Here is a 10795-nt window from a genome sequence, read left to right as displayed (position 1 = left end):
AGTTAAGGGTGGAGCTTCTGGAAAAATAGCAATGACTGTCTCTCAAAAGAAGTGTCCGCAAGGATCCTATATTTTAGTAAGTCCTCTTTGACTACAAAAGCTGTTTTTTAAAAAGTCTTAATTTCCTCTCTCTTTCTGCAAGCTGCAGTGCAAGTGACCATAGAAACCAGCCAGACGCTTCCTTTTTGTTAGATCAGTGTTACACAGCTAACAAACGAAAGGTTTGAATAGACAAGGCTGTTACATGCTTAGTATGTAAGTTTATTTGGGTAGGCGGAACCAAAAACAAAAGCATCGATTCTTGATGTCCAAATAACATTTCTGGTCTCCTCCGTGCAGCTGTTTGTTAGATTGCTAGAAACAAGAAATGGATACAGGTCAACCTTGTAAAAGGTCTCTTGAGATTTAGGAAATAAATACATCTTATGCAAGCTTGATTAATGCTAGACTTGGTTCCGCAGAAGAAGAGATTATAGAATGCTCATTGGAATGTGAATAAGCAGTGTTTGACATCTGTACCAAGGCCCAAGTATTCTGTAAAAGAAAGATGCCATTTCCAACTAGAAACTGTATAAGAATGACATTCAGAGTCAGAAAAAAAAATACTGTACATGTACAGGGAGGGAACAGGAATGGAATTTTTTTAAAATTAGAACCTCACATGTTAATATTGTGGTAAACTTTCATGGTGATTCATGTGCATCACTTGCATGAAACAAGCAAAGCCAAATCTTTGTTTTTGCCCTAGGAAAGCAGTCCTTTCCCTCATACAAGTATGAACTGGTTGTCATTCTTCAATCCTGAGGGAAAGACATCTGGCACATGCTCAGAGACATTCTTCATTATTCTTACCCATTTCTGTGCCAAGCTCTGCCATCTGAAACAGTGCTTTTGCTCTTCCCTTTTTTGAAATTCAGGATTTCACATGGTTGACTTGCTTGTGAACTTTCTAGTTAGAATTCTGGAAACCTATTCTGCCGTTGGTAGTAAATTGCTGAAAGGCATACCGTAAGTTGAGCAGAGGGAAATTAAGCATGCACAGGTAAGTACTACAGATACAGAAGTGCTACAGATATTACTAATCTTAAAATAACACCAGCCTCACCTCCTCAAAAGCAAGGGCAACTCTCCAAGATTGTGGCAAGTTGCAAAAGCTTCTTTCTCTGGCCAAATCTACATGGTTCTTTAATTAATCAATACGGATCAATTTTAATTGCTGGTGTTTGGAGTTAGAAGCTTACTTGAGTTTTTTCTTCTGTTTTTAAAACTAGTTTGGTCTTTTATCATAACTAAGAACAAGAGACTATTAAAGGTGGCCTCACTTTCTAGCAAAAAAATGGGCAGCTTTTTATGATAACTCCTTTCACTTCCTTAATTATTTGTAGGCCACCCCTCTCTGTGAGCTGGCTCAGGGTCCTGTAACAACATATAAAACCCCATACAAATATAGTTAAAACCGTTAAAACAGTGATTAAAATTCACAATGTAGGAGATTTAAAGTGCTTCAGCAAGTTTGCTGGTAGCGGCTTATTCTGTTTTCTTGTGGTAAGGGAGGAGAAAGGGAGGAGCAGGGCCCATCTCAATTTCACTTGTGCTTATTTTGGCCTCAACACTATGCCTGGCAGAAAAGGGCCATTTTGCAGGCCCTAATGATGACTCTTTACCACGGTCTTTCTCCACGGCCATTACCAGTTGAGAATTCCCTGAAACATTCTTCAGGGTATCACAAAACATCTGAGAAAGCCTGCTTTACCATCACATCTTCAATCTTTAATCAGAAGGCCTAACTACCTTTCTTTTCTCCTTTTCTGTCTTTTCTTTCCTGGTTGCTCACACATGAACACATGAAGCTGCATTATTCTGAGTCCATTGGTCTTCCAAGGTCTTCGTCAACAAGCAGAATGTTCTCAGGGTCTCAGACAACAGCTTATTCTGGTCAACCATATGTTGTTCCAGCAAAGGCATAGGATGAACTGAGATCTTCAATACTGTTTCAAGGAGGTGGAGATGCAAGATTGGACCCATCAGAAACAGCTTATTTGTTGTTAAAGGTGCCAGTCCGGATTACAACCACAAGGACTCCAGAAAGATTGGGGTGGTTTAGGGTTTTATGAATCTTGAGTGGTTGGTTGGAGAGAGATCCCTGGTGCTGCAGAAGGCTCTAGGGTGCATGGTTCAGGGTCCATGTCCACAGGTGGGGTGTATTCCAGGGTGACAGGATTGACTCAGTTGCCAAGGGCACCTCATGAACTTCAAAGGAGGTTCCTGCCCCAGCTACCTCCTTCTGTGGTGGTGTTCCCCCCCCCCCTCCACAGAGTCAGGCTCATTCTGCACCCATCGGATAATGTGCTTTCAATGTGATTTTGCAGCAGGATTTTCTTCTGCGAAACAGGAAAATATGCTTCTAAAGCGCATTGAAAGTGCGTTATCCACATGTGTGGAATGGCAGCTGGTCTCTCTACCTGAAAAGGATTCTATACTCAGATCTGTGACACCACTTCACTTATGCTAATCCTAATCAATTACCAAACACTAATCTGAAAAAGGGAATTTTGACTCTCAACAGTTTATACCAGCAAAATCGTGTTGCTTTCTAAGGTGCTACGGACTCAAATCTAGTGGCTTTTTTGCAGACCAACACGGCCGACTAATGCCATGGATTGAACCTGGGATATCTCCTATGTCAAACATGCGACCCTCTTCCAGATTTTAATGCATTCGTAGCTAGCCATATTGTGTGTAACTAAGACTTTGTGATCCATATTGCAAAACCTGATGCCGTTTCTTTAAAAATATTTATTTTGCACTAAAGAGACTGGCCTTTTAAAGTAGGCAGATAAAAGTAATTAGCCACACTGGCGTTTTGCTAAGACACTTCCCACTACCCTTATGAAAAGCAAAAAAGAATATTAAATCACCACAGATGGTCAGGAACTGAATCCTGATTCTCATCTAAAATGGTCCTTCCAAACTCCCATTCAGTGCTGACTCAGAAGACGAAAGTGCCACTTAGCAGATGACAGCTCGCCATCCCTTACGTGGGTTTCTCTTGGAAAACTCCACCATTGGCAAGCCTGCAAGATCTTTTTAAAAATATGATTCAAGGCCATTTATGGTAAAAGAGATGCTACTCCTGGGTTCAGACTTTCTCAACCAGGGTTTCATGAAACTCTGGGGTTTCTTTATGGCCCTAGAAGGGTTTCCTGAGGGGGCTCCAGGGGGCCGCGTCCACAGCTCTGCTTCCCAACCATATTCTGCGCGATCGCACCACTTCTGGGGTTTCTCAAAGCCTGAGGAATGTTTCTCAACGGTAAAAAAATTGAGAAAAGATGCCTGAGTTGATTTGGAGCACTGTGGGCTTGTCCAAGACATGCCTATTAAAAACCGAGACTGTTATTAAAACAGTCATAGTGAGACATTACAGGAATGCTGGTTCCTCCTTCAAGTGTATATGTAATAATGTATATCAAGAAACCCTAGGCATATTCTCTTTCTTCTAGATTCATCTAGGCTAAGATTAGGTCCTGAACCAGAAGTTCGGTAGTAAGAATCTTAGAACTGGTTTATCACAGAACCAAGCTCCAGAGGAGAACTGAAATCTAAGCTAATAATGGTTGCCATGGTTGCCATCAGGCACTATATTGAGTTAGATCTGAAGGATTAATAATTGTTCGTTGGTGGACAGCTGGTGGTAGCTAAGTCAGAAAAGATGGAGGAGTACAAGCCAGGTGGGATTCCCCCCCAATACATTTTATAGTTCTAAATCTGCCTTCACGTTAATAAGAGTTACATTACAAGGTGTAGGAGATTATATATCTATATCTATATCTATTATATCTATATCACAAAGCCTCTGGTGGCGCAGAGTGGTAAGGCAGCAGTCATGCAGTCTGAAAGCTCTGCCCATGAGGCTGGGAGTTTGATCCCAACAGCCAGCTCAAGGTTGACTCAGCCTTCCATCCTTCCGAGGTCGATAAAATGAGTACCCAGCTTGCTTGCTGGGTGGTAAACAGTAATGACTGGGGAAGGCACTGGCAAACCACCCCGTATTGAGTCTGCCATGAAAACGCTAGCGGGTATCACCCTAAGGGTCAGACGTGACCCAGTGCTTGCATACCTTTACCTTTATATATATCTATATATATAGATATATATAAATATTATTCAAGGCCATTTATGGTAAAAGAGATGCTACTCCTGGGTTCAGACTTTCTCAACCAGGGTTTCATGGAACTCTGGGGTTATATATCTATATATATCCTTATCCATTGTTGCTCCTCTATATATTTAAGAAACAGCCTGGGGGGGGGGCGGGAAGTGTCTGGCTGTCCAAGTTAGAATAGGGCCAATCAGGGTGCAGACAGCTGTGCCCTGATTGGCCCTGTCCCTGCAGCTCCTGCATTCCATCCCTGGACTCTAGCCTCTTTGCTCTCAGACGCCTCAGTGCCTGGAGCCAGCAGCAGGTAAGGGGAGAGGGCCCTGGGCCTCTTAGGCTGGGCCTGCTGACGAGGGCCTCCCGGCCTGCTGACTGCCTGCTAAGGAGCACTGTCCCAGACCTGCTAACTAACTGCCCAGCCCCCACCTGCCCCACTTGATCTGGCTGCGAGCTGCAGCCCAAAGCCACCTTAAGCTGCCTGACCAGAGGCCAGGGGAAGACGCCCTTTCAAGGCCCGTTCTTATGAACAGGCTTTGAACCTAGTATATATATAATATTACATACATACATGCATATATATATTATCTTTTCCCTCTTAATAAAATAGTAAGGGGTGTTGGGGTGGGCTCATCTTTTCCCTCTTAATAAAACAGTAAGAGGTGTTGGGGTGGGCTCAGTCCGTGATGAGGAAGGGCAACAATTGGTCCCATGGCCCTGGACTGACAAGTGGAGGGACCAATCGGAAGGTGCGAAGCACCTTCCGATCGGCCCCTCACCAGGACAGACCAAAATTCCATCCAGTCAGGGGCGATCTGGAGAAATGGCTGCCAGTCTGCTCCTGAACACCAAAGGGAGAGGAGGTCAGTAGGGCTGCCAAGGGGGGTGAGAGGCTTGGACAGGCTGTGCCAGCCCTTTTCGCCCCAAGGCTGTCCTGTCATGTCCAACTGTAAATTGCCTCAGAACCCTGACAGAGCTGGCAGGAGGCTGTAGAGTGCGCTCCCTCCCCCTCCCTCCCTTCAGGCCTGCTGCGAAGGAGCCTCTGACAGGCCCTGACTGATGGCCTTTCCAAGAGCAATGCAGGGGAGACTGAGGGCCTTCCTTTTGAGGGGGGGGGAAACTTTCCCCTTCTGCCAAACAGTTGCCTGACAGGGAGGCCACAGAAAAGCCCCTTCTCACTTAAAATACTGCTCTGCCCGGAGGTTAGACACAGCCAAGCCATGTGTCTTTCTTCTTTGCAACTCTCTGCAGATTTGAGGCCACTACACAGCATTATTCTGAAGAGGAAGCTGGCACTTTTGTCTCCTGTTTCATCTGCACAAGAACCCTGTGCAGTAGTCCTCAAGTCTTTCAATTCAACAACAACCTGTGTGGGAGGCCTTAAATGTTTCTTCTCTACCACAACCCTGTCCAAAGTAGCCCTTTCTGCCTGGGGAGCTGATCTTTATACTCTGCAGGTGAGCTGTAATTCCATGAGCTCTCCAGACCCCACCTGTAGGTTGGCTACCCCTGGGTTAGTAATATTCCTGGAGGTTTGGAGGTGGGACTTCAAAATCGTACAATGCCTCAGAGTCCAGCATTCAAAGGAGCCATTTACCTGCAGTTGGAAGGGAGTGGTGCAGGTGTGTCCCTCCTGGGCTATGGGCTATGGCCAGCCCTTACCAGCAACTGTTTGTATTCTGGGGCACAGACAGGCAGACCAGCATCAGTCCTGTGAGTCTGGAAAGTACAGGAAGATCTAAATAAATACTTACAGCCTGAAACTGTAAATAGTGAGAGGGAGAAGAAGGGAAGATGATCGGAAAATGCTTTGAGACACCTGAGGCCTGTTGGGTCACTGCGGCCCATTCCCAGTTCTCTCAGACCTCTCACAACCCCTCACATACCTCCCAGGTTGACTACTGTGGAGAGACCAATGGAAAAGGTGTTTGTGAACCACTTTGAGACTCCTTTGGGTAGTAAGCAATAGGGTACCAAAATCCGTTCTTCTAAGGAGCAACCATGAAAGAGGCATGTGGGCACATAACATTTTATCAACAGTGAAAAAATGGAAAAGAAGGAACAGGGTGTATTAGGGCCGAGGGGCATTTCGGTGTCTGTGGCCTAATTCACACAAGAAGGGAAATGACGCAGAACTGGGGGGAATTGGTTGCCATGTAATCTTCCCCTAAGAAGAGTCTCCAGTCTGATTTTCCCTTCACATATCTGAGGACATGGCTCTGGAAAGCTCATCTGTAACCACTATGCCACAATTCCCAAAATTCCTCTCCCACACTAAACGAACATTCCAAACCACAGGTTCTTGACACCCATATATCCACACCCATGCCCTCATTTGCCACCACAACCTCTCACACACACACACACATTCAACCCCATGCCCTTACAGACTGGACATCTCCTTCCCTTCCTCTTCCCACTGCCAAGCTCTAGCGCCCGTTGTATTCTTGGATACAACAGGCTTTGCCCCTAGTATATATATAATGTTAGCAGTTGGGTGACTTCCAGAAGCAGACACAGTAGAAGAAGAGTTGGTTCTTATATGCCGCTTATATCTACCCAAAGGAGTCTCAAAGCAGCTTACTATTGCCTTCCCTTTCCTCTTCCCACAACAGACACCCTGTGAGGGAGGTGAGGCTGAGAGAGCCCTAATATTACAGCTCAGTCAGAACAGCTTTATCAATGCTGCGGCCAGCCCAAGATCACCCAGCTGGCTGCATGTGGGGGAGGAGTGGTAAATCAAACCTAGCTCACCAGATTAGAAGTCCACACTCCTAACCACTACACCAAGCTGGCTCGACCACTGCACCAAGTAAGGACGAGCCAGACTGTCAGTTGACACATGAGGAGCAAAAGAAACCTTCTACCTGAGCTCAAAGTGATATGAATGATCCTTGAATAAATCACTGGTCTTCCCTCAGAACAAAATGTGACTCTACTGGCACCTCTAAGACCAACAAAGTTTTATTTAAGATGTAAGCTTTCGTGTGCAAACAGACTTCTTCACCGATAAGTCTTCCCCCAGTTGACTTTGCCTCCCACTAATTATGGATGGGCAATATGATGTGCCCCTCTGCCCAGAAGGAGCTGCGGCCAATTGCAGCATAGCAGCGGTGGCCAAACTGTGGATCTCCAGATGTCCATGGACTACAATTCCCATGAATCCCTGCCAGTGTGTGTTCATGTGAATTGTACAGACACCTGGAGAGCCACAGTCTGGCCACTCCTGCAGTATAGGGACGGTCCTGCATTCTTGCCTGCCTTTCCAGCCCTGCATTTTGTGTTTCTTTTCAGTTCTTATCAATCACTAGGTTGCCAGCCTCCACCTGGTAGCTGGAGGTCTTCTAGGATTACAGCTGCTCTCCAAGAGACAAAAATCAGTTCCTCCGGAAAAAAACAGGAGGGTGAACTCTATGGCATTATACCCCATTGAAGTCTCCCCCTCTCCCAAAGTCCTGCTCTCCTTAGGCTCCACCCCCAAAATCCCCAGGCATTTCCCAACCCAGGGCTGGCAGCCTCATCAGTCTATTAGTAATGCGCTGAACAGAGATGTATGTATGTATGTATGTATGTATGTATTTATTTATTTATTTGCAGTATTTGCTGGCGTATAAGACTACTTTTCCCCCCTGAAAAACATGCCTCCAAGTGGGGGGGGGTCGTCCGATACTCCAGGTGCACTTCAGTTGGGATAGACATAGCTGCCCATAGTGGCCCATAGTACTATATTTTGAGTGGAAATGTTGGGGGTCGTCTTATACGCCCAGTCGTCTTACACGCCGGCAAATACAGTATATACTGCCCGCCCCTGAGGGTTGCCAATCTCCAGGTGAGGCCTAGAAAAGTTCCATAATTAAAACTGATCTGCAGACTGCAGAGAACATCTGCCTTGGAGAATTCTACTGCAAGCTGGTGTGCAGTGATTTTTAATTTTATTTTTAGTAATTAGCTTTTAATGCCTTGTAATTGCTTGCGGGATTCAGGGTCAGGCGATCTTGCTTAATTGCTGACTTGCAAGGGTGAACAGAGCCCACTAGGCATGTCTACCAGCCCAGAGCTTTATTTTTATTTATTTATTTTTTGCTGTCTGCCTGATATTACAAATGTGAGTGTGTCATACTCTAGACGTGCCACGGCATGTGACTCATGGGTTGCATTTGGCTTAGAGAGTTGTACTGGCTTGTTTGATATCTTGCTAAGTTTGTCTCTCTGATCGCTGTAAAAAAAAACAACACCCATACTATTTGAAACTGAATTAAATAATGGGAGTAATTAACAGTAATTTACTAGTCCCTGCTTAAAGATGCATAGCCAAATCTGATAAGAACAAAAGCTTGCTACACTCGAAGGTTTACCTGCTAGGCCAGCCCCACCCAATGCTCTGAACTCAGTCAACCGAATCCTCAGTTTAATTACTGACAGGTTCTCCAAGGGCAGTTCCTATGTGACTTTCTCTCCTCTTCCCCCACAGTCCATCATGAGAAAAGGACATTCGTATAAGTGTAGAGTTCAAATGAGGCCACCGCCAACCTTATCTACAGGCATCTCCGCAATGACTGAAGCACCAAAATTAATGTCACAGAGAGAGGGGAAGTTGTATTTTATTGTTTCCTTAGGTATCACTCTCACCGATCGGCCAAATAGGTTCCTAACTCTTAACTTCTTAACGTGAATGGCTTCCCAAAGCTACCACAGCTATTAGCAACAGTTTACACGTCATGCTGCTCACGCACGGAGGTCACACGTATGAGAAAGGGAATGGCGGAAATGGGGCAAAATGTGGCCTCCAAAAATTCTTCTCGGATCTGGAGGGCCAGGCATTGAAACCAAAACAACCTCCTGCCCCCCCCCCCCGTGGAAATGTGTACATAGCCAAATCAAAAGCCAGCTTACAGATTCTGCAGAATGCACTTTTGATGATGAAGAAAAATAAGTTCATGCCTTTCTAGGGGAATTTATTCTGGGGGATTCATAAAGGATCCCAAGCACAAACCAACAGCCCAGCAGAAGGGAACAATGAAATGATTCCTGGCCCTTTAACATTTGTTTTTCTCCCCACTGCTTTAACGGTTGTTCACATGTGATTTTTGTGTTTCATTATTTGTAAACCTTCTGCGGGGCGGATGTGGGCCAAAAGATTGGGGTAGAAATTCAGAAATAAACCAACCCGAACCCAGGCCTGCAGAACTATCAGCTGAAGACCAGAAGGCAGAGCACAGGGGTAGGAAAATCTCAGGAAGAAACATGACGAGTGGAAGGGCAGATGTAAGTTAAGGCGTGAAAGTGACAGCATGGAATTCAAATTAGGAACAGGGAGTGGGGTAATGAGGGCAGGGAAGCAGAAGGGAAAGGCAGCACTTGCAGCTGTGTTTTGACTAGACTGAGGTTAAAAAATGTCAAGCAAGATAAAGCTCATATTAACCAGACTCAGAAATAATTGACTGGTGCTGGGACAACAATCTGCCAGTCCACATTTGCTCTGTTGAAATGCACCGCAATCAATTTTTTTAGCCCAGATATTAAATCAAATTTTCATGCACTTAGATTTCCATTTCAAAATACAGATATCAGTTTGCAGAACTAGGGTTATTAGCAGACAACTAAAGGCTAATTTTTTCTCTCCTCAAAATCATTTTCTGAGCTCCAGACATTGAGAAGACATTGAGCTGTTTTTATACCCAGCTTTTCACGACTCAAAGGAACTTACCCTTCCTCTCCTCTCAAGAGACACCCTGTGAGGTAGATGGGGCCGAGAGAACTCTAACAAAACTGCTCTGTGGGAACAGTCCTCAGAGAACTGTGACTGGCCCAAGGTCACTCAGCTGGCTGCATGTGGAGGAGGAAGTGGGGAACAAAACTCGGTTCTTTAGATTAGAGTCTGCCGCTCTTAATCTGTACACCATGCTGGCTCTCGACATAGTTCAGAATTTACCATCAAATGTTAATAATACCTGAAGCTCTTGGAGTCCTACTTAATTTAGTGATAGAGATTCAAAATTACATTAGGCCTGACAGTTGAGTTGTATGAAGCTGCTTTAGAATTCTTCTATTAAAATTATAATAGGCTACACACACACACACACACACACACACACACACACACACAGTTTTTCACATAACCACAAGATGGTGCCCTTTAGCATGTGTCTTCAAAAGAGGTTTTCTTCAGCAGACGACAACATTATATTAAAATTATACTTTGCTTTCAAAAATGCTTTAGACATAAAGTTTCAGTGGACTAAACATGCAAGGAAAAGAAAAGATGCAGCCATCCAGGCATTCTGCACAGAATGCATTCTTATCAGATTATCTCATGCCAAATACAGGTATATTAATACCTGTACAGGAACTATACAAACCCTCTATTGTTTTATTTGTTACATTTTTTTACAAGATCTTACTCAGCAATAAAGGGGGAAAATGCCTTCTTATGGAGTCAGAGTCTAACCTGAGGAATTCATCTACATTGCAACGGTGATAGATTTATTGTGTGTCTTTAAAAAACAGGGAACACAATTTGCATAAGAAAATGCAGTGAAGGGTGCTAGTCAAACAAGAAAAATGTGTTTAAATTAAATAATAATTGAAATGATAAATAATAATTGAAACCTTGTAAATTACATAACACCAGGGCAATTGCAG

At 44.4% G+C, this 10795-nt stretch overlaps 1 long non-coding RNA gene across 3 annotated transcripts in view; it reads right to left on the bottom strand.

The window, feature by feature from the left end:
- Positions 1–246: 246 nt before the first annotated feature.
- Positions 247–10795, bottom strand: part of LOC143829329 (uncharacterized) — a 48608-nt gene continuing 38059 nt past the window's right edge. For all 3 annotated transcript variants that reach the window (XR_013228078.1, XR_013228076.1, XR_013228077.1), the window contains 2 exons: positions 5751–5872; positions 247–354 (listed from right to left, as the gene is read on the bottom strand). This is a non-coding gene — a long non-coding RNA (uncharacterized LOC143829329). The remainder of the gene's footprint in view (positions 355–5750; positions 5873–10795) is intronic.

This window comes from Paroedura picta, chromosome 2 (assembly GCF_049243985.1).
Source record: "Paroedura picta isolate Pp20150507F chromosome 2, Ppicta_v3.0, whole genome shotgun sequence".
In the NCBI taxonomy this organism is placed as follows: Eukaryota; Metazoa; Chordata; class Lepidosauria; order Squamata; family Gekkonidae; genus Paroedura; species Paroedura picta.
Note: the sequence above shows the minus strand (reverse complement) of the source record. Positions and strands in the feature narration are given on the sequence as shown.